The sequence below is a fragment of the Triticum urartu genome, chromosome 7A, assembly GCF_056163025.1.
Source record: "Triticum urartu cultivar PI428250 chromosome 7A, HENAU_Tu73, whole genome shotgun sequence".
Taxonomy (NCBI): domain Eukaryota; kingdom Viridiplantae; phylum Streptophyta; class Magnoliopsida; order Poales; family Poaceae; genus Triticum; species Triticum urartu.
In genome coordinates, this window is record NC_141879.1 from 55,255,934 (window position 1) to 55,277,726 (window position 21,793).

Here is a 21,793-nt window from a genome sequence, read left to right on the forward strand (position 1 = left end):
TCATCCTGCAACTAACTCATTAGTTGCAATGCTTGCAAGGCTTAAGTGATGTGCATTACCGAGAGGGCCCAGAGATACCTCTCCGACAATCGGAGTGACAAATCCTAATCTCGAAATACGCCAACCCAACAAGTACCTTCGGAGATACCTGTAGAGCACCTTTATAATCACCCAGTTACGTTCTGACATTTGGTTGCACACAAAGTATTCCTCCGGTAAACGGGAGTTGCATAATCTCATAGTCATAGGAACATGTATAAGTCATGAAGAAAGAAATAGCAACAAACTAAACGATCAAGTGCTATGCTAACGGAATGGGTCAAGTCAATCACATCATTCTCCTAATGATGTGATCCCGTTAATCAAATGACAACTCATGTCTATGGTTAGGAAACATAACCATCTTTGATCAACGAGCTAGTCAAGTAGAGGCATACTAGTGACACTCTGTTTGTCTATGTATTCACACATGTATTATGTTTCTGGTTAATACAATTGTAGCATGAATAATAAACATTTATCATGATATAAGGAAATAAATAATAACTTTATTATTGCCCCTAGGGCATATTTCCTTCATCAACGCAGCTTGGTTCACTTGAATGATCAGCGTCTATCCATAGTTTGGCAACAAAAAACTTTTACGAAGCTTCTCGGCCTTCATTACAAAATCTGTTACAGGCAGGGGGGGCACTAATAGCGCAGCAGATGCTCTGTCTCGACGCTCTCACCCCACTGAACAACTAGCAACCATATTGATCTATCAACCAACTTGGATTGAGGACATTCGTGCAAGCTACGACAGCAACAAGCAAGTTCAGAAGATACGCCAGCAGCTGAGCAGCAAACCTGATCCCAAGGGTCGTTTTACCTGGTCAGACAACCTTCTGTACTTCCGTGGTAGGCTATGGCTGGGAGGTTCTTCTGCCTTGCAGCAGCGGGTGCTCAAAGCTTTCCATGACAGCACAGTGGGTGGGCACTCTGGGTTTCCAGTGACTTATCGACGATTGCGCCGTTTATTTGCATGGCCCAAGATGAAGGAATGTGTCAAGCAATATGTCCAAACCTGCTCAATATGTCAACAGGCCAAACCCGAGCGTGTTCGATATCCTGGTCTGCTCGAACCCAATCCAGTGCCGGAAGGAGCTTGGCAAGTCGTAACCATGGATTTCATAGATGGGCTTCCGCAATCAGGCAAAGCAAACTGCATCCTCATGGTCGTGGACAAATTTACACGGTATGCACACTTCCTGCCACTAATGCATCCGTTTACAGCAGCTAAAGTCGCTCGGGTATACTTGGATAATGTCTACAAGTTACATGGATAATGTCTACAAGTTACATGTCTCAAGTAAACCCGAGCGACTTTAGCTGCTGTAAACGGATGCATTAGTGGCAGGAAGTGTGCATACCGTGTAAATTTGTCCACGACCACGAGGATGCAGTTTGCTTTGCCTGATTGCGCAAGCCCATCAATGAAATCCATGGTTACGACTTGCCAAGCTCCTTCCGGCACTGTAATGGGTTCGAGCAGACCAAGATATCAAACGCGCTCGGGTTTGGCCTGTTGACATATTGAGCAGGTTTGGACATATTGCTTGACACATTCCTTCATCTTGGGCCATGCAAATAAACGGCGCAATCGTCGATAAGTCACTGGAAACCCAGAGTGCCCACCCCCTGTGCTGTCATGGAAAGCTTTGAGCACCCGCTGCTGCAAGGCAGAAGAACCTCCCAGCCATAGCCTACCACGGAAGTACAGAAGGTTGTCTGACCAGGTAAAACGACCCTTGGGATCAGGTCTGCTGCTCAGCTGCTGGCGTATCTTCTGAACTTGCTTGTTGCTGTCGTAGCTTGCACGAATGTCCTCAATCCAAGTTGGCTGACAGATCAATATGGCTGTTAGTTGTTCAGTGGGGTGAGAGCGTTGAGACAGAGCATCTGCTGCGCTATTAGTGGCCCCCTGTCTGTAACAGATTTTGTAACGAAGGCCGATAAGCTTCGTAAAAGCTTTTTGTTGCCAAACTGTGGATAGCCGCTGATCATCCAAGTGAACCAAGCTGCGTTGATTCGTCCTGATGATGAATTCACCTGTGTGTAGATAAGGCCGCCACTGTTCCACGGCCATGAGGATGGCAAGGCACTCTTTTTCATACATGGATAGTCCACGGTGCTTTGGTGCTAACGGCTTGCTCATGTAGGCTACTAGAACATGATAGCGCGCGTTGCTGCGCCCGCCCAATTTTAGAATGTAATAATCAAAGCTTTTGTAAAAAAAATGTACACTCTTGCCACATTTTTACATTTTTCAAATTTCTATTCATCATTGGACATTCGAAGGGCAAAAGAAGCGACATCTCATATTTTCTCAACAAGAACAAGAGGCCAAAAATAAGTTGATGCATGTTCTTATGAGTAGCAAATATAAGATAAAAAAATCAAATAGCTCAATCTTCTGCTCTTACGTATACCTCAAAATTTGCATTTGACAGAGACAAGCAAAGCAGAAAATGAAGTGATCATCCAATCAAAGTCGATTGGCTTGAGAGGAAATTAAGCAGATAGTGTAAGAATATTTGACATGTTTCATCTACATCATACCAAGATACATGCATTTTGTAGCAACCCATGGAAATACATCGGAGTCATGGATTTGTGAAGAAAAGGGGATCGGAAGTAGATATATGATATATCACCAAGGAATCTAGGCGGAGGCAGTGCAAGTTCTATGGGAGGCCGCTCGATCAAGCCATGTGACTGGCCACATGGATCCCCGGCAAGAGCCATAAAACTGAAATAATATGTCCATGGTTACAAAAAATGCTTGCTGGAACTGAAGTGTTGAATAGGTGCGGAATAAAATTACCTCATGCTAACGACAACATTGTGCTTTGTCATCCATATATGAGTCGATGGGGATTTGAACATGTGTCTGCCGTAGAAGGTGTCGAGCCACCGCAAGCCACAGAAGCATGTTAGTAGGAGATGTTGGCCTCTTACAGTTGCGACAAGCCTCAAGTGCTCAACCCAGTCCCAGTTTTACCTGCCTACCCATGATCCGCATCTTCATCTTCATCTTCTCATCACCCAGCACAGAGAAGCGCCCGAAGGATGCAGTGGTGTGGGACCTCTGCACGGCTGGAGGCGGCCGGAGTAGAAGTGCACCTTGACGCTCGACCTCTGCTCTCTCGCACGTCCCAGCTATTGGAACCGCCATCCTACTGCTCTCGGAAGCTCTGCCATTTTATACCAACACCGGCGTAACTGCCCTCCCACACCGGTGGCGACGCAGTGCAGCGGAATAGGTCCACCGGGCACCCGCCAGAAAAACCGTGCCACATCCTCCGCCTGATTGTTCAAGGCGAGCACAATGGCGTGACCTGGTCGGCCGCATCTCCCCACCCAGGCCAATCCGTCGTTGCCTGCCTCGCTCTGTATTCACTGCCCGCTGATCACGGGAATATTAGAGGAGACGCCACCGATGGAGATTTTATTTCGTGACCTTATCTTTTAGGCGAGGTGGCTGCCTGAGCGGTGCTGGCGGAGAGGAACGGCGGCAACTCGGACGGGAGAGGGAGGGATCAGGGTGCGGGGATGAAAGAAAGGCGTGGACCATCTAAACAGGCCAATGAATTCAGTGCACCGGCCCGGTTACAATACCAGCCCAATCAACCACAACAGAGCTAGAGAGTTCTGCAGAGTAGCGGCCCAAGAAACGAGTGAAGACAACCAGACGACTTGCGATCGATGCAATCGGACGGCGAGCGACGGCAAAGCGCTGTGGAGGCTCCTAGGTCGTTCTGTCATACTGTTTCTTAATTGGGTGACCACCTTGCTGAAGTACGGCTCCCACTCCATAATCACAAGCATCGGTATCGATCACAAAGGTTTTGGAGAAATTTGGGAGCTGGAGTACTCGTGCTGACATTAAACCCTGCTTGAGCAACTCGAATGCCTTCTGTGTTTCATCAGTCCACAAAAATGGATGGCTTTTCTTTAGCAAATTAAATAGTGGTCGAGCGATGATTCCAAAATGTTTGACAAATTTGCGATAATAACCTGCCAGCCCCAGAAAACTGCGTACCTCTTTCACATTTTTAGAGGAGTTGGCCAGCGTCGGATTGTGTCAATTTTACTAGGATCTGTGGAAACTCCATCTGCATTGATAACATGGCCCAAGTAAGCGATCTGCTGTTGACCGAAAGCACATTTGGACTGCTTAACACGCCACTGATCCTTGCGCAACAACTGCAACACCTGACGGACATGCTCAACATGCTCTGCTAAGGTCTTGCTAAAACAAGGATATCGTTGAAGAACACTAGAACGCAGGTCCGGATTAGCGGGTGTAAGGTTGTGTTCATGGCGCCATTAAAAGTGGCTGGTCCACCAGCGACACCAAATGACATCACCAAGAATTGCCCAGAATGAGTGGTGAAAGGTGTCTTGTACTCCTCACCCTCCGCCATGCGAAACTGATGGTAGCCCGCGCGCAAATCCAGTTTGGAAAACCAGCGCGCCCCTACTAGCTCATCCAACAGTTCGTCAATGATTGGGACTGGGTATTTGTTGACAATCGTCATGGCATTAAGGTGGCGGTAATCCACGCACAAGCGCCAGGTGCCATCTTTCCTTTTTACAAGCAAAGCAGGGGACGAAAACGGGTCGGTGCTCTTCTGAATCACTCCTGCATCTAATAATTCTTTCACCTGCCTCTCAATTTCGGTCTTTAGTTCAGGTTTATGCCCATAAGGACCAAGATGAACTGGTTGAGCGCCCTCCATCAATGGTATCATGTGGTCACAAGCTCGGCGAGGAGGGAGACCTCGGCGTTCTTCAAAAACATCCGTGTATTGCTCTAGCACGGGTAGAATTTCAATTGGTATGGCGTTGTCGACAACAGGCTGATCTGCTACAGCATTCAGATGCACCACGTAAGCAACAGATCCTTGCTTGCACTCGTTCAGAAGTTCCTGAGAAGAAATGGCTGAGCATTGGTGCACGTCTTGAGAAATTGCTTATAGTTCAACAGGCCCAGTGCTGGTAGTAACAGACATACGATGAGCTTCCCAATCGATGTACATTGGGATGTGCTTCTTGAGCCAGTCCATACCAAGTATTGCATCGTACACCCCGAGCGAGATGATCTTGAAATCAGTGATGAATTCTTGGTTTTGGCACGTCCACTGGCACCGAGGAATGAAAGAATCACAAAGAAGCAGAGTTCCATCAGCCACCTTTACCTTGCATAATTTTGGTAATTCTGTCACGCCCTTCAGCTGGTTAGCGAGACGACGATCCACAAATGAGGATGTACTACCAGAATCCACCAATAGTAAGACTTCTCGGCCTTGGAGCCACGCGTGCAATTGCATGACCCCGGGTCCTTCTGAACCTGCTACAGCATGACTGGACAAGATGCACAGGTTATCATCCTCTGATTCAGTCGGATCTGTTCGCTTATCATCAATACCACCTTCATTAGTGCCAAGTAGTGCGAGCAACTCTTCAACGATGTGTAACTGCACTGTGGTGGGACACGTGTGATCCTTGCCCCACCTCTCCCCACACTTAAAACACAACCCGCGAGCTCTTCTGAATGTTCTGAGAGCTGCAACTTTACTGCTGTCTGATGGAGTGATGGTGGTCTGGCTGCATCCGTACCTCTTCTATCTTCGACAGACGCAGCTGGTGCAGTAGATCATGCGATTCAGCTTTAGGATTAGTAACAAATTAAGCTACCACCGTCCTCTACTCGTCTTCAAGGGTACATGTTTTCATCATCCTGCTTTTTTCTATTTTATACCTTTTTTGTGAACCCTAGAAATCAAAGAGGCGTCCAAGGTCCATTGGGCCTCTCTTAGTGAGTGACATCTGTGACATTCATCTCAGTTTTTTTATGTCGGACACTTATATAGCTATGATAATGAATAGATGGTCGTGTCCAGGTAATGCAGAGGCCGAATAAACGAATATGAACATTTTTTTAGAATACAATACAGACGCAAAGGCTCATATATACACACATACACTCATCCCTATAAATACACACGCAGACCCTATCCCAACGAGCACGTCCAAGAGACCCAGCCGGCTTATCATCTTAAGGCCGACTAAGTCACGTAAGACGCCTCGTAATCGACAGGAACGTCTCTTCCCATTGAACGCGCATCGCACAAAATTCTGAAATAAATCTACAAATAATGCAAGCCCAAGACGTTAAACTCTTTTGGGCTGGGGATACCACTGTCCTCCCAACCATCAAACTAATTGGGGGAAACCGGAAAAGACAATGTTTCTTTAGAAAAATAAGTATCTGATGGTTTATTCAATTGTCAACGAGCTGGATAAAACACATTGATTGCGTGGTTCAACCGATGCAAAGACCAGGGATATCCGCATTTTGAAAAAACTGGTTCGATCCTACATCCCGTGAAATATGTGGACGAGTCGTGGGAACTGAGACAATTATTCATGCCTGCGCGCTCGCATGTTAAATAAGGGTTTTTTTAGAAAAGGAGGATGACCCCTTTTGCATCTGGGCGATGCATACGGCCATTTTATTAATTATTCTTACATGACCTTACAAAGTAATACAACAGTAAGACTAAAGCCGCCGTCTAAGTACCTCTATCCAGCTGATGAAGGGGCGCAGATAGCCTGGGCCTAATACTAAACAGACATCGTAGCCAAACCTAACATCTAAGACCTGAGAACCCATCCAGGACGCCTGCCGGGTATGGGTCTCACCGGTCCGGCGTGCACTCAGATGCCGCCGCCGCCAACTGCCACCGCTCCATCTTCAGAACTGTACTGATGCATCAACCTTGCTCGGTCTAGCTATTGTCGACGCCACCACAGCGCCAAACGGCACCTCCTCCCTGCGCGCAAACAGCTGAGCACGTCGCGGTCGCCACTGATACACCTCAGCGCCATACTGCCAGGTATCACCAGCCGACACAGCTTGAAGTCCTTGGAAGATCTGTCGTGCGTAGCACCTGCCGACCAGGCATGACAAAGCGTAGCACCTGTCGGTCAGGCATGACTTGACATCACCACCGAAGCTCCGTGCAAGACGAAGCTGCTCCACCTCCTGCCTCTAACATCCAGCGCTGCTCCGCAAACGATGCTCCCAAGAGAGAAACGACACCGCAGTGCCGCCATCGTCCGATCTGGAACACCAGATGCTAGGGTTTCCCCCGGAGCAGCATGAGTGGGTCGACAATAGTTACACGACGATACCTTCATCAAGGTAACGGCGAGAACGCCGCCATCGCCTGCCGTCGGCTCGGTTTTCACCGGCAACCATGTCTCCCCTACTCGCAGTCGGGACAAGATGATGGATCTCGAGATCCGATCACCAAGCCTCTGGCCGGCCATCTCGGGAAGAAGATGACCACCACGTCCACCAGTGTCACCACGCCGGCCACGCATCGCCGCCGGCACCCCCATGGTGCCTAGAGGCCGACAAGCCCCGACGAATCCCATGCCTCGTCAGCCGCCATGGCCCGGACCCCGGCACCACCAGATCCAGATCGGATCGGGGTCCAGGGCCCCAAGCCGCAACCGCCGCGGAGGCAGCACCACTGGACGGTGCCTAGCCCTCCAGCCCGCCGCCGAGTCATCGCCGGAGCTCCACCGCACCACGCCGCCAAGCCGCCGCCGGGATAACTCGCGCCGCCGCCAGAGAAGCCACAGCCGCCGCGCGTTGGAGAGGCCTCAAGCCGCAGCTGCACCGCCGCCAGGCAGGGGCGCCGCCACCCAGCACGCCCTCCGCCGCGCCGCTGGGCCCCGCCCAGCCCAGCGCCGTCTCGCGTCGTGCCGTCCCGCGCCGGACGCCAACCGCGAGGAGAGGGGCAAGATCCCCGCCGCCACCAACGCCGGCCGGTCTTTGCCCGGCGGCGCTGTGCGGTGGCGGCGGGGGGAGAGAGATCGATGAGGAAGGACGAGGTGCGGCGGCTAGGGTTTCCCCCGAGGACGCTCGCGGGAGCCTTGAAAATGGGAGCGAATTTCACTTCCCGGCCTCTGCACCAACTAGGGATGCATACGGCCATTTTAGTATGAGTACCAAGATAAACATGGTCCTCAAATATTTTTAAATGAGTATCAAGATATTTCTTGATGAGTGGTTTCACCACACACCAAACTTGATCCTCAATAAACGGGGAAAACCCCCTGTGCATCACCTATCAATTCTAGGAATTGAACTCGGGTCGTTAGGCTGCACGACCGCATGCCCAACCACTGAGGTGAGTGTGCCACAATGGTTAGTTTCTATGTAACGCCTAACTGTGCGTTCCTGAACATGACGTTTTGTTTTCTTCTGATTGAAATTTTTGTATGGTGTTGTTATTTAGGTAGGGAATCGATACACAGTCAGGCTAGCACAACACGTATATGGATTTTGCATTCCATAATTAAGAATAACAGGAAAACACAGTGGTTTTTGCAGTAATTTGATGGTCCTGCCTCCCTTTTCGACTATGCATTTCACCTATAAATGAAAAATGTAGTGGGTACTCTATGAAGACGCCTGCGTCGCTCAGGAGGGCGGCTCGGGCGGAACCCTAGCCGCCGCCGCCGCCCCTCACCTCCTCCTCCCTCGCCGCCGTCGGAGGACGCCGCCGGCTAAGCCTGCACGGCAGACAGCGGCGGCGAGGCGTTTCTCCGCGTGTATGGTGGGGGAGGCTCGGGCCTCCGCGGCTGCGCGATGTGGATTCTCCGGCAGCTCGGCGGCCGCCTTGGCACACTCAGGCGGATCCCTAGGCAGCGCTCTCCGGCGAGGTGGTGGCTGCGGCGCTCCCTCATGCGGCGGCAGCAAGGAGATCTGGAGCGGTGGGGTGGCAGCCCACGTTCCCTGCCTGGTGGGTGCCCCTGGAGCGTTGGTGGTGCGCGGGAGTTGGCTCCTCCGCTGACGGCGCGGCTGCTAGTGGTTGTCTGATCTGGCCGGGCTAGGTCAGATCTGGCTCGCGGCGTTGGCTGGCGACGAGGATCGGTGGTGGGTCATGTGTGTTGATGACGCTGTCAAGGCACAGGAGATGTACGGGACAGCGGATGTGCGGGTCGGCGTGGCCGACTGCATGGGGTGGGTGGTTCTCGAGTTGCTCCGAGCGAAGGCCTGCCTGGCTTGCGTCGGCCGGTGGTGGCGGCGCCTGCGGGCGTCGTTCCCTTCTTGAAGGCGTCACCGTGGAGTTCTCGTCGCCGCACTTCATCTTCGGATCTGGTTCTTCGGGTGAAAGCCTAGACCCGGCTGGGTCGGACAATGATGTCGTCTCTACGACATTTCCTCCTTTTGGGGCGTTGCTTTGAACACCAGTGCTCCTTCTCCGTGCTTCCCTCGGGCTGGACATGCATGGCATCACTGTTGGCGGGTGCCCAACCGGTGATGCGAGTGGTTGGCGTTGCAACTTGTGCGGCGACGATGATGGTGGTGTGCGAGCTGGCTCGCAGTTTGTCCTTCTGATGTCGACGAGTCGATTGGACGTTGGGTGCGCCTATGTTTGTTTCTCACTGTGACAGAGAAGTCGAAGCTGCGTGTGGCGGCTCCCTGCGGCAACAATGACTCCATGAGGGTGGTTTCAGCGGACAGTGCTCTCCAGAGATTGCGTTGGACTAGGTTGGTGCGAGGCTTGCAACTTTCTCCTGCGAAGCGCATCAACAAAATCGGAGCTACCGGTCCTCGACGTCTCGGCTGATTGTTTGGTATTGCCGACAAGGTCCTTGGGCGTCGTTCGTTCGGACACTAGTAGAAAAAGGACCTAATGTGAGACACATTAGCCCCGGTTCGATTTTGGCCCGGTACTAATGGCACCATTAGTGCCGGTTCGAACGGCTATGCATTAATGCCGATTCGTGTTGAACCTTTAGTACCGGTTCGTGCCACGAACCGGTGCTAAAGGGGTGGTGGCAGGCTGGCGTCAGGCCGGGGCCCCATGATCACCTTTAGTACCGGTTCGTGGCACAAACCGGTACTAAAGGGATAACCTTTAGTACCGGTTCGTGCCATGAACCGGGACTAAAGGGGTCTGACCTATATAGTCCCGGTTGGAGACACAAACCGGGACTATAGGGCAATTTCCAAACACCCCCCCCCCCCCCCCCCCGCGTGTATCGCCATTTCAGTTTTGAAAAAATCAAAAGAAAATGATAAAAACTTCAGAAAATAAAATCCTTCGAGAGGTAGTTATATTACTAGACCTACTAGTTATGAAAATTTGAAAACTTAAATTTGGACATGTTTTGCAAAAAGTGTAGGGAAAATGTAAAATGGCTATAACTTTTGCATACGATATTGGAAAAAACGTATAATATATCAAAAAAATTCAGCACGAAAATGCGCATCCGATTTTGACTGCCTATGGCCTATTTGCAATTTTTTAGAATCCTCAAATTTCAAAAGGAAAAAAAGATATGCTCAAATTTCAGTTTTTTTAATTTTGGTCAAACTATGGTCAAACTACTTATTCAAGAAGTATTAATGTTACTACATAATTATTCAAGAATATTAGTGTTACTAAATAATTATTTCAATTTTTTGAATTTTGGTCAAATCTGGTCAAACTATGGTCAAACTTATTCAAGAAATATTAGTGTTACTAAATAATTACTGTTTTTTAGAATAATAGTTTCAAACTCAAATGGTGAAACGAGTGACCTAATGCTCAAGCTAAACTGCTGAGGGTTAATAGGATTGACAGCTTATGTTTGTCAGGAAAACAACAAGTGCAGACTTGGAAAGTAGGTGGAATAGAACTCCGAAGTTAAGCGTGCTCAGGCTGGGGGAGTGAGAGGATGGGTGACCGACCGGGGAAGTTAGACGATTTGGAATGAGTGATCCACACTTGAGCAGTTAAGAGGGATGATTAGAGACTAAATCATCAAATAATTCAATTCAGAAAATTGAAAATAAAAAAAATCCATTTTTTTAAAAAAAATTCAAAAAAAAAACATTTAGTACCGGTTGGTAACTCGAACCGGCACTAAAGGTCCCCCATGCCACGGCGCGAGCTCACGCCACGCGGTGGGCCTTTAGTGACGGTTCGTGCCGAACCGGTACTAAAGGAGGGGGGCTTTAGTGCCCACACTTTAGTGCCGGTTACAAAACCGGCACTAAAGGCCCTTATGAACCGGTTTTAAAGCTCCGTTTTCTACTAGTGGGAGGGGTCTTGACGGGTCATCAGCGGCGAAGTCGAAGTCGCCTGTTCGGGAAGAGGTCATGACGATGACTTTGCAGGCAGCCTCAACGGTGTCCTCTCCTCGATGGTGTGCGTGATCTTGTGGGTGCCAAGTCGGCCGATGTGCCCTTTTCTGTGGACGTTCTGTAACGGTTTTAGTCCGGATTTTCGTTAATTAACCGGACAATTCTCTTCTTCTTAATCAATGAAAATGGAAAATCTTTTGCCTTGTTTCAAAAATATATGTAGTGGGTTCTTGCTGGGAGCTATTGATCCGGCTTTCAGTTATGCTATTTTGCGTGTTGGCTAAGCAGCACAAAAGGGATTTCTAATGTTTGAAAACGATTCAGATTTTGAACAAGAGCTCTGCATAAAGGTTAGTTTCTACACATTACACATACTGTTCTCAGGTTATGTGCATGAGATGAATTCATTATCTTTTAATGTCTTGTGAGCAACGAGAGTGTTGATCTACTGGAACTGTTGCAGTACCCGGAACTCATTGTTCCTGTTTAATTCAGCCAATGGAAGGACCCAGATGTCGATGTAGAGTAGAGAAAAAGATTAGAGCAGTTGCCTGATTTGGTTTGAGTTGAGCACCTGGGTTCTGATGCTTCTTGTTTGTATCATTTGGTGGTTCATGCTGTGTTTTCTTTAGCATTTCACTCTTTCTCAATAGATCCGTCCTATCATGAAATTAATAAAGAACATTATCCAGCAAACTGAATTTGTCCCTCTCTTTTCCATTGTTGGGACACTTGACTCACTCGCTCAAGCTTAGAATGTCTGTGAGGCACGCGCAACTGAAGTGTGCAATGTGTGCTGTTGGTTATGTTTTGTGTTTCTTGCAAATTCTGATGACATCATTCAGAATAACATGGACTTGTGACAGATAGGGATGTAATCTCTGTACCTGTCGTGGTACCAGTGAGCACTGACAGGAGCTATAATCAAGTTGAGTACTAACTGGCAGATGATGTTGTGTATCTGCCACCTGCGTCGACTAACTGAATACATTCTCTGTACCTTCTCAGGTCTCAGCCACACAGACAAACAAAAAAAAAGAAAAGGTTGTTTACCAAATGGCAGACAGTGTGCTGAAAATGGATTACTGCAAAACAAGGGCAGCGTCACACTCTGCCAGGATTGACCAAGAACGAAAGATTTAGAAAGAACGGGCTCCCATCTCACCACGTCTTTTTCCCTTCAAAGCTAGCGGTGGGCTATGCCTCACTGTTATCGAAGAGTGAGGGCTTACGGCCAGCGGAGGGCAAGTCTCCGTCGCGCCACAGTATCAAAGGTGAAGACCAAACTTTCCGATGGTGAGTAACAGAGAGAAGGGTTATCTACAAAATCGAATTTGAGATGCCGGATATGATCCCACCTCTGATGATAGTAGTTCCTTACCGATCTGACAGCCCACTTTGCAAGTTTCTACTGGTCGTTGGTTTCCACCAGAGATATGATAGTAGTTCCTTACCAATCAACGTACTAGCCAGTTGCATGGGCTCCACAACATTCAATCATGTAAATCAACTGTGCGTGTGAGGGCATATATGTTACTCGTCACTCTTCGGTCTTCGCCCAAGTAGAATCGTGCTCTGTTAGGTGACACACACTTCGGTCTTCTGTAGATATCATATCAAATGGTCATGAGTGAGAAGTGGCAAAGGCCAGCAGAAGTGCAAATCTAGATGATTTGAGATGGGACGGGACGGAAAAAGGATGCAAAAGATAAGTAGTAGGGAATAGGAGATGCACGAATTAGATTGAGCACGGGCACCTAATGGACTTCGTAGTTCCCTGATGTGTCCCAAGGACTAGGGATACTTTCGGATTGGATCCAAACACACCATGCGCTTGAGGCTTCATTTCCAGTAGGAGTGGTAGGCGAAATTGAAGGGAACAAACTCCTCCGCGTGCTGGGCTCCAGAACGTAGGAATGTCCTGTTCAAATTGATCTCTCAAGTCCGATGGAAATCTAAAGAGGTAGGGCGATGAGGAGCAGTAGAAGCTAGTATGTTGCGCGCTAACCAGATCATCCTGCATCCTATTATCCTTAAAGGAAGAGGAGTCTTCAACGGAAGATGAGTCGTTGTAAATAGAAATCGATGATCGACAGTGTAACAAACTTCAAAAAACGTGTGGGTTAACTATGAGGCCAAGTACCAATCTCTAAATTTTATTTGTAAAAAGTATATTTTTCATCTCCTAATTTTCGGAGAGTCTAGATTTATTCCTCAACTCCAAAAGCGGACAATTTGCATACCCAACTACTGAAACTGGACAAGGTTCATCCTTGGTCTTGGTTTTGACCGGTTTTGGCGCTGACTCATCTCGGTTTTGACCGGTGCTGCCTTTGACTCGCACACTTTTTTCAAATCCATTATTTTTTTTGAAATTCCTATACTCTTTTAAATCCGCGTAGTTTTGCCTTTTTCAATTACGTGTACTTTTTCCAAATCCACATACTTTTAAAAAAAATCATGACGTTTTTCAAATTCACCTAATTTTTCAAGTTGCGTAAATTTTTATATCCACATAATTTTTTTAAGTTCGCACATTTTTCAACTCCATGAATTTTTCCTGATGTTTGTGTACTTCATATCCTCGTAGTTTTTTCAAGTTCGCACATTTTACAAATCCATGAAGTTTTCTTGATATCCGCATACTTTTTTCAAATCCACGTACTTTGTTCATGTTAGCGTAACTTTTCCCAATCCGTGTACTTTTTTCAAATCTGTCTTCTTTAAATCCACGTACATTTGTCAAGTTCACACAATTTTTCAAATTTGTGTATTTTTTTCAAATTCACGTGCTCGTTTCAAGTTAGCACACTTTTTTCAAGTTCGTGATTTTTTTCTGAATTCATGAACTTTTTCTGAATAAAGTACCCACATTTTAAAAAGTATGTGAATTCAAAAAAATACAGGACCTCCAAAAATTATGCGGATTTAAAAAAAGTATTCGAATTTGAGTCAGCATGGTCGAAACTGGGGTGCGTCAGCATCAAAACCGGTCAAAACCTCGTCCAAGGATATTTCTTGTCTGGTTTCAGTAGTTTGGGTTGCAAGTTTTCTCGTTTCGAAGTGAAGGGACAAAAATTATACTTTTCTCTTTTATTTGTGAGAAACACAATAATTCACGTGGGCATACCGGATTGCCCTGGCGTACTGGCCTTGTAGCATCATGCGCGAAACACCTTCTCTGTGCGTACATGTCAGCGTGTTAGGGCCCTTGCCTAACCAGCCCACCTACAGGGCCTGTTGGGTTTTCGTCTCGTAGTGGACGTTTCGATTGCGAGCGCTCACAGCGGGTTTCCCTGAAGTGCTTGATCTTGCTTTTTCCCTTTCCCTCGTTTAAACTCGGAACTGGCTGTATTTTCATTATTTTTTAATGGAAAGAGGATTAGCCCGGGTCAAAAAAAAACCTACAGGGCCTATCGCGGGCCAACACATCGGGCCAATACATGGGCCTACCCGGGAGAGGAGTCCACGAGCGAGGCATGTCTCCAAAAAAAAAACGAGCGAGGCATCCGCGTAGGATCACCGCAAACGGCAGTGGCTACTCTCCCTTCCCCTACCTCCAGTTCTTCCCCTGTAACCTTTCCCTCTGTAATTTCTATGCTACTGCTACAATTCGTCTAATGAAGTGAGTAATCAAGAGAGAATCATAGCAGGCTCCTTTTTTTTAGGGAGTAACCAAGCTTTATTCATCAAAATCCACAGCAAGTGGAATACATCTCTGGTCATGGGGTTGGCCCAGCCAAATATATCGCCCCGGACCTAAAGGAAAAGCATGCTTGGCTAGTCTATGTGCCTCTACATTAACGGCACGGCCTTCAAAAGTGAAAACACAATTTAAAGGAAAAACTCTACTATGAATCTCAGCGATAATGGCACCATTGCTTCCTCGACTTTTGCTTTTAATTGCTCCAACTACACCCTTGGAATCTGATGCCACAATTAGGTTGTAGATGTTAAGATCCTGAGCCAGGGCCAGCCCTTCCCGACATGCAATCGTTTCCAGTATTTCTGGGTCGTCTACTCCTGTTATCACAAGGCCCGAGCTCCCCAAATAAATTCTTGTATCGTCCCGGCAAACAGCTGCAATTGATCCTCCCAGACCCTACCGACAAGCGGTATCAACATGAACTTTTGCGTGACCTGGCGGTGGAGCTTTGGGGCGTTGGGTTGTTGTAGTGTTTGTGGGAGTAGCTCGTTGCTGCCGTTTCTGAGGTTCTGTCAGCATGCTTAGCTCAGCAAGGTATCTATTGATGAAACCATGGATAGCTTGTGGGATTTGGAAGACATCTTCATGTATGGCTTTTCTTCGTGCCGCCCAAATCGCCCAAAGTGTGACCGAAAGCTTCACAAATAACTCATGTGATAAAGAATCAATAAGAGTGAACAGCCATTGTTTAGCATGTGGTTTTGTGAGTGTCGCTAGAGTTTGCGCCAACTCATAGTCAACCAGAGCCCATGTGCATCTTGACATAGTGCACTCCAACAGGGAGTGTCTCCATGAATCTAGTGCGCACAGATTCCACATGCACTAGAATCTGTCATGTGCCTGTATGCACGAACGTCATTAGTTGGTATTGAATGCTTGGATAGTCTCCAAAGAAACATACGTACTTTTCCAAGGATCTCTGTTTTCCACAATCTCTTCCATTGTACTTCTTCCGCTGCCAAGTTGGATGAGCCCGGCCTATTTTTCAGCCATGATTCCCTTCTCCGTCTTCTGCTAACAAGCATGCGATATGCAGATTTGACCGAGAAATTCCCATTCTTGTCATGGCTCCAACTCCAAAAATCATCAACGTTCATTGTGCAAAGAGGAATACCCAGAATGATTTTCGCGTCCATGTTGAGAAAGTCGCTTGGATCTCCTATTTGTCCCAGGTGGCTGATGTCATGTCAATCAAGTCAGAGACAAAAGTTGGTGGGTCGTTATTCAAGCAACCATACGGCATCTTCATCTCTGGTCTAGGTAACCAGTTATCTTCCCACACTAGTGTGCTTTCTCCATTGCCAATACAACGAATCAGTCCCTGCTGCAATATATCATGTCCTTCGATTATCGCCCTCCAAACCTGGCTTGGAGTGCTGCCTAATTGAGCATTCAGGATAGTGCCATTCGGGTAGTATGTTCCCCTCAGCAGCCTCGCACACATGCTTTCCGGTTGCTGTAATAGATGCCAGGCCTGTCTAGCAAGCATTGATAAGTTAAACAACTCAAAATCCTTAAAACCCAGGCCCCCCATACCTTTCGGTTGAGCCATCTCTTTCCATGAAACCCAATGAGGTTTCCTTTTTCCGTCTTTACTACCCCACCAAAACTTCCCAATAAGCTTGTTTAGGTGTTCACAAAGCCCTCAGGGAAGTTTGAAAAAAGACATTGAATAAACTGGCACCGCCTGGGCTACTGACTTCACAAGTACTTCTTTTCCAGCCGAAGACATAGTTGTCTCTATCCACCCCTGGACCTTGCTCCACAGCTTATCTTTCAGGTACTTGAAAGAGACATTCTTGCTGTTTCCAATATCAGACGGCATTCCAAGGTATTTTTCATTGAGTGTTTCATTGGGCACATTCAAGGTAGTTTTTATTTCATCTCGAACACTCTCCGGCACCCCCTTGCTGAACTAAATTGATGACTTCATATTGTTGATTCTCTGCCTCGAAGCCTGACAATATAATTCCAGAACCTGGTTCACCTCAGTAGCACCCATACTATTTGCCTTAAAGAACAGCAGGCTGTCATCAGCGAATAAGAGGTGATTAACCGGTGGTGCCAACGGTGCCACCTTCAACCCCTCCAAATTGGATTACTCACTTCTCGATTTTAACAGGAACGACAGGCCCTCTGCTGCTATCAAGAACAAGTACGAGGATATTGGTGTTGGAAATATGCCCTAGAGGCAATAATAAAATGGTTATTATTATATTTCTTTGTTCATGATAATTGTCTATTGTTCATGCTATAATTGTGTTATCCGGAAAATCGTAATACATGTGTGAATACATAGACCACAACACGTCCCTAGTGAGCCTCTAGTTGACTAGTTCGTTGATCAAAAGATAGTCATGGTTTCCTGACTATGGACATTAGATGTCATTGATAACGGGATCACATCATTAGGAGAATGATGTGATGGACAAGACCCAATCCTAAGCTTAGCTCAAAGATCGTGTAGTTTTTGCTGTAGCTTTTCTGAATGTCAAGTATCATTTCCTTAGACCATGAGATTGTGCAACTCCCGGATACCGTAGGAGTACCTTGGGTGTGCCAAACGTCACAACGTAACTGGGTGACTATAAAGGTACATTACAGGTATCTCCGAAAGTGTCTGTTGGGTTGGCACGAATCGAGACTGGGATTTGTCACTCCGTATGACGGAGAGGTATCTCTGGGCCCACTCGGTAATGCATCATCATAATGAGCTCAATGTGATCAAGTGGTTGATCGCGGGATCATGCATTATGGTATGAGTAAAGTGACTTGACGGTAACGAGACTGAACAAGGTATTGGGATACCGACGATCGAGTCTCGAACAAGTAACGTACCGATTGACAAAGGGAATTGTATACGGGATTGATTAAGTCCTCGACATCGTGGTTCATCCGATGAGATCATCGAGGAGCATGTGGGAGCCAACATGGGTATCCAGATCCCGCTGTTGGTTATTGACCGGAGAGACGTCTCGGTCATGTCTGCGTGTCTCCCGAACCCGTAGGGTCTACACACTTAAGGTTCGATGACGCTAGGGTTGTAGAGATATTAGTATGCAGTAACCCGAAAGTTGTTCGGAGTCCTGGATGAGATCCCGGACGTCACGAGGAGTTCCGGAATGGTCCGGAGGTAAAGATTTATATATAGGAAGTCCAGTTTCGGCCAGCGGGAAGGTTTCGGGGGTTACCGGTATTGTACCGGGACCACCGAAAGGGTCCCGGGGGTCCACCGGATGGGGCCACCTATCCCGGAGGGCCCCATGGGCTGAAGTGGTGTGGGAACCAGCCCCTAATGGGCTGGTGCGCCCCACCCAAGGGCCCAAGGCGCCTAGGGTTGGAAACCCTAGGGGGGCGTTGCCCCCCCGAGGGGGCATGCGCCCCCCTGGTTGGAAACCCTAAGGGGGGCGTTGCCCCCAGGCCCCCCCCTTTTAGATGGGATATCCAAGGGGGCATGCGCCCCCTAGCCCCTATATATAGTGGAAGGGAGGGAGGGCAGCCGCACCTTGCTCTTGGCGCCTCCCTCTCCCTCCGTAACACCTCTCCTCCCCGCTTGTGCTTGGCGAAGCCCTGCCGGGATCCTGCTGCATCCACCAGCACGCCGTCGTGCTGCTGGATCTTCATCAACCTCTCCTTCCCCCTTGCTGGATCAAGAAGGAGGAGACATCTTCCCAACCGTACGTGTGTTGAACGCGGAGGTGCTGTCCGTTCGGCACTTGGTCATCGGTGATTTGGATCACGGCGAGTACGACTCCATCATCCCTGTTCACTTGAACGCTTCCGCTCGCGATCTACAAGGGTATGTAGATGCACTCCTATTCCCCTCGTTGCTAGAATACTCCATAGATTGATCTTGGTGATGCGTAGAAATTTTTTAATTTCTGCTACGATCCCCAACAGTGGCATCATGAGCTAGGTCTATGCATAGTTAGTATGCACGAGTAGAACACAAAGTAGTTGTGGGCATCGATATTGTCAATTTGCTTGCAGTTACTAGTCTTATCTTGATTCGGCGGCATCGTGGGATAAAGCGGCCCGGATCAACCTTACACGTACGCTTATGTGAGACCGGTTCCACCGACTGACATGCACTAGTTGCATAAGGTGGCTGGCGGGTGTCTGTCTCTCCCACTTTAGTCGGATCGGATTCGATGAACAGGGTCCTTATGAAGGGTAAATAGAAATTGGCAATTCACGTTGTGGTTTTGGCGTAGGTAAGAAACGTCCTTGCTAGAAACCTATAGCAGCCACGTAAAAACTTGCAACAACAATTAGAGGACGTCTAACTTGTTTTTTCAGCAAGTGTTTTGTGATGTGATATGGCCAAAGGTTGTGATGAATGATGAATGATATATGTGATGTATGAGATTGATCATGTTCTTGTAATAGGAATCATGACTTGCATGTCGATGAGTATGACAACCGGCAGGAGCCATAGGAGTTGTCTTTATTTATTTATGACTTGCGTGTCAACATAAACGTCATGTAATTACTTTACTTTATTGCTAAAGCGTTAGCCATAGTAGTAGAAGTAATAGATGACGAGACAACTTCAAGAAGACACGATGATGGAGATCATGGTGTCATGCCGGTGACAGCGATGATCATGGAGCCCCGAAGATGGAGATCAAAGGAGCAAATGATATTGGCCATATCATGTCACTATTTGATTGCATGTGATGTTTATCATGTTTTACATCTTATTTGCTTAGAACGACGGTAGCTTAAATAAGATGATCCCTCGTAATAATTTCAAGAAAGTGTTCCCCCTAACTGTGCACCGTTGCGAAGGTTCGTTGTTTCGAAGCACCACATGATGATCGGGTGTGATAGATTCTAACGTTCGAATACAATGGGTGTAAGACAGATTTATACACGCAATACACTTAGGTTGACTTGACGAGCCTAGCATGTACAGACATGGCCTCAGAACACAGAAGACCGAAAGGTCGAGCATGAGTCGTATAGAAGATACGATCAACATGAAGATGTTCACCGATGTTGACTAGTCCGTCTCACGTGATGATCAGACACGGACTAGTTAACTCAGATCATGTTATACTTAGATGACTGGAGGGATGTCTATCTGAGTGGGAGTTCATTTAATAATTTGATTAGATGAACTTAATTATCATGAACTTAGTCTAAAATCTTTACAATATGTCTTGTAGATCAAATGGCCCATGTTGTCCTCAACTTCAACGCGTTCCTAGAGAAAACCAAGCTGAAAGACGATGGCAGCAACTATACGGACTTGGTCCGGAACCTGAGGATCATCCTCATAGCTGCCAAGAAAGATTATGTCCTAGAAGCACCGCTAGATGACGCACCCGTCCAACAGAACCAAGACGTTATGAATGCTTGGCAGACACGTGCTGATGATTACTCCCTCGTTCAGTGCGGCATGCTTTACAGCTTAGAACCGGGGCTCCAAAAGCGTTTTGAGAGACACGGAGCATATGAAATGTTCGAAGAGCTGAAAATGGTTTTTCAAGCTCATGCCCGGGTCGAGAGATATGAAGTCTTCGACAAGTTCTTCAGCTGTAAGATGGAGGAAAATAGTTCTGTCAGCGAGCACATACTCAAAATGTCTGGGTTGCATAACCACTTGACTCAGCTGGGAGTTAATCTCCCGGATGACGCGGTCATTGACAGAATCCTTCAGTCGCTTCCACCGAGCTACAAGACCTTTGTGATGAACTTCAATATGCAGGGGATGGAAAAGACCATTCCTGAAGTATTTGCAATGCTGAAATCAGCAGAGGTAGAAGTCAAAAAGGAACATCAAGTGTTGATGGTGAATAAAACCACTAAGTTCAAGAAAAACAAGGGTAAGAAGAACTTCAAGAAGGACGGCAAGGGAGTTGTCGCGCCCGGTAAGCAAGCTGCCGGGAAGAAGCCAAAGAATGGACCCAAGCCCGAGACTGAGTGTTTTTATTGCAAGGGAAGTGGTCACTGGAAGCGGAACTGCCCCAAATACTTAGCCGACAAGAAGGCCGGCATCACGAAAGGTATATGTGATATACATGTAATTGATGTGTACCTTACCAGTACTCGTAGTAGCTCCTGGGTATTTGATACCGGTGCGGTTGCTCACATTTGTAACTCAAAGCAGGAGCTGCGGAATAAGCAGAGACTGGCGAAGGACGAGGTGACGATGCGCGTCGGGAATGGTTTCAAGGTCGATGTGATCGCCGTCGGCACGCTACCTCTACATTTACCTACGGTGTTAGTTTTAAACCTCAATAATTGTTCTTTAGTGCCAGCTTTGAGCATTAACATTGTATCAGGATCTCGTTTAATTTGAGATGGCTACTCATTTAAATCCAAGAATAATGGTTGTTCTATTTATATGAGAGATATGTTTTATGATCATGCTCCGATGGTGAATGGTTTATTCTTAATGAATCTCGAGCGTAATGCTACACATATTCATAGTGTGAATACCAAAAGATGTAAGGTTGATAATGATAGTCCCACATACTTGTGGCACTGCCGCCTTGGTCACATAGGTGTCAAACGCATGAAGAAGCTCCATGCAGATGGACTTTTAGAGTCTCTTGATTACGAATCATTTGACACGTGTGAACCATGCCTCATGGGTAAAATGCCCAAGACTCCGTTCTCAGGAACAATCAAGCGAGCAACCAACTTATTGGAAATCATACATACTGATGTGTGCGGTCCAATGAGTGTTGAGGCTCGCGGTGGCTATCGTTATGTTCTCACCCTCACTGATGACTTGAGTAGATATGGGTACGTCTACTTAATGAAACACAAGTCTGAGACCTTTGAAAAGTTCAAGGAATTTCAGAGTGAGGTTGAGAATCAACGTGATAGGAAAATCAAGTTCTTGCGATCAGATCGTGGGGGAGAATACTTGAGTC

General features: G+C 47.4%; 1 long non-coding RNA gene across 1 annotated transcript; it reads right to left on the reverse strand.

The window, feature by feature from the left end:
• Nucleotides 1-2,511: 2,511 nt before the first annotated feature.
• On the reverse strand, nucleotides 2,512-3,540 carry LOC147957682 (uncharacterized). The gene is made up of 2 exons (XR_015611590.1): nucleotides 2,867-3,540; nucleotides 2,512-2,791 (listed from the first exon to the last, which is right to left on the reverse strand). It is a non-coding gene; the product is annotated as an uncharacterized LOC147957682 (long non-coding RNA).
• Between the last annotated feature and the right edge of the window lie 18,253 nt (nucleotides 3,541-21,793).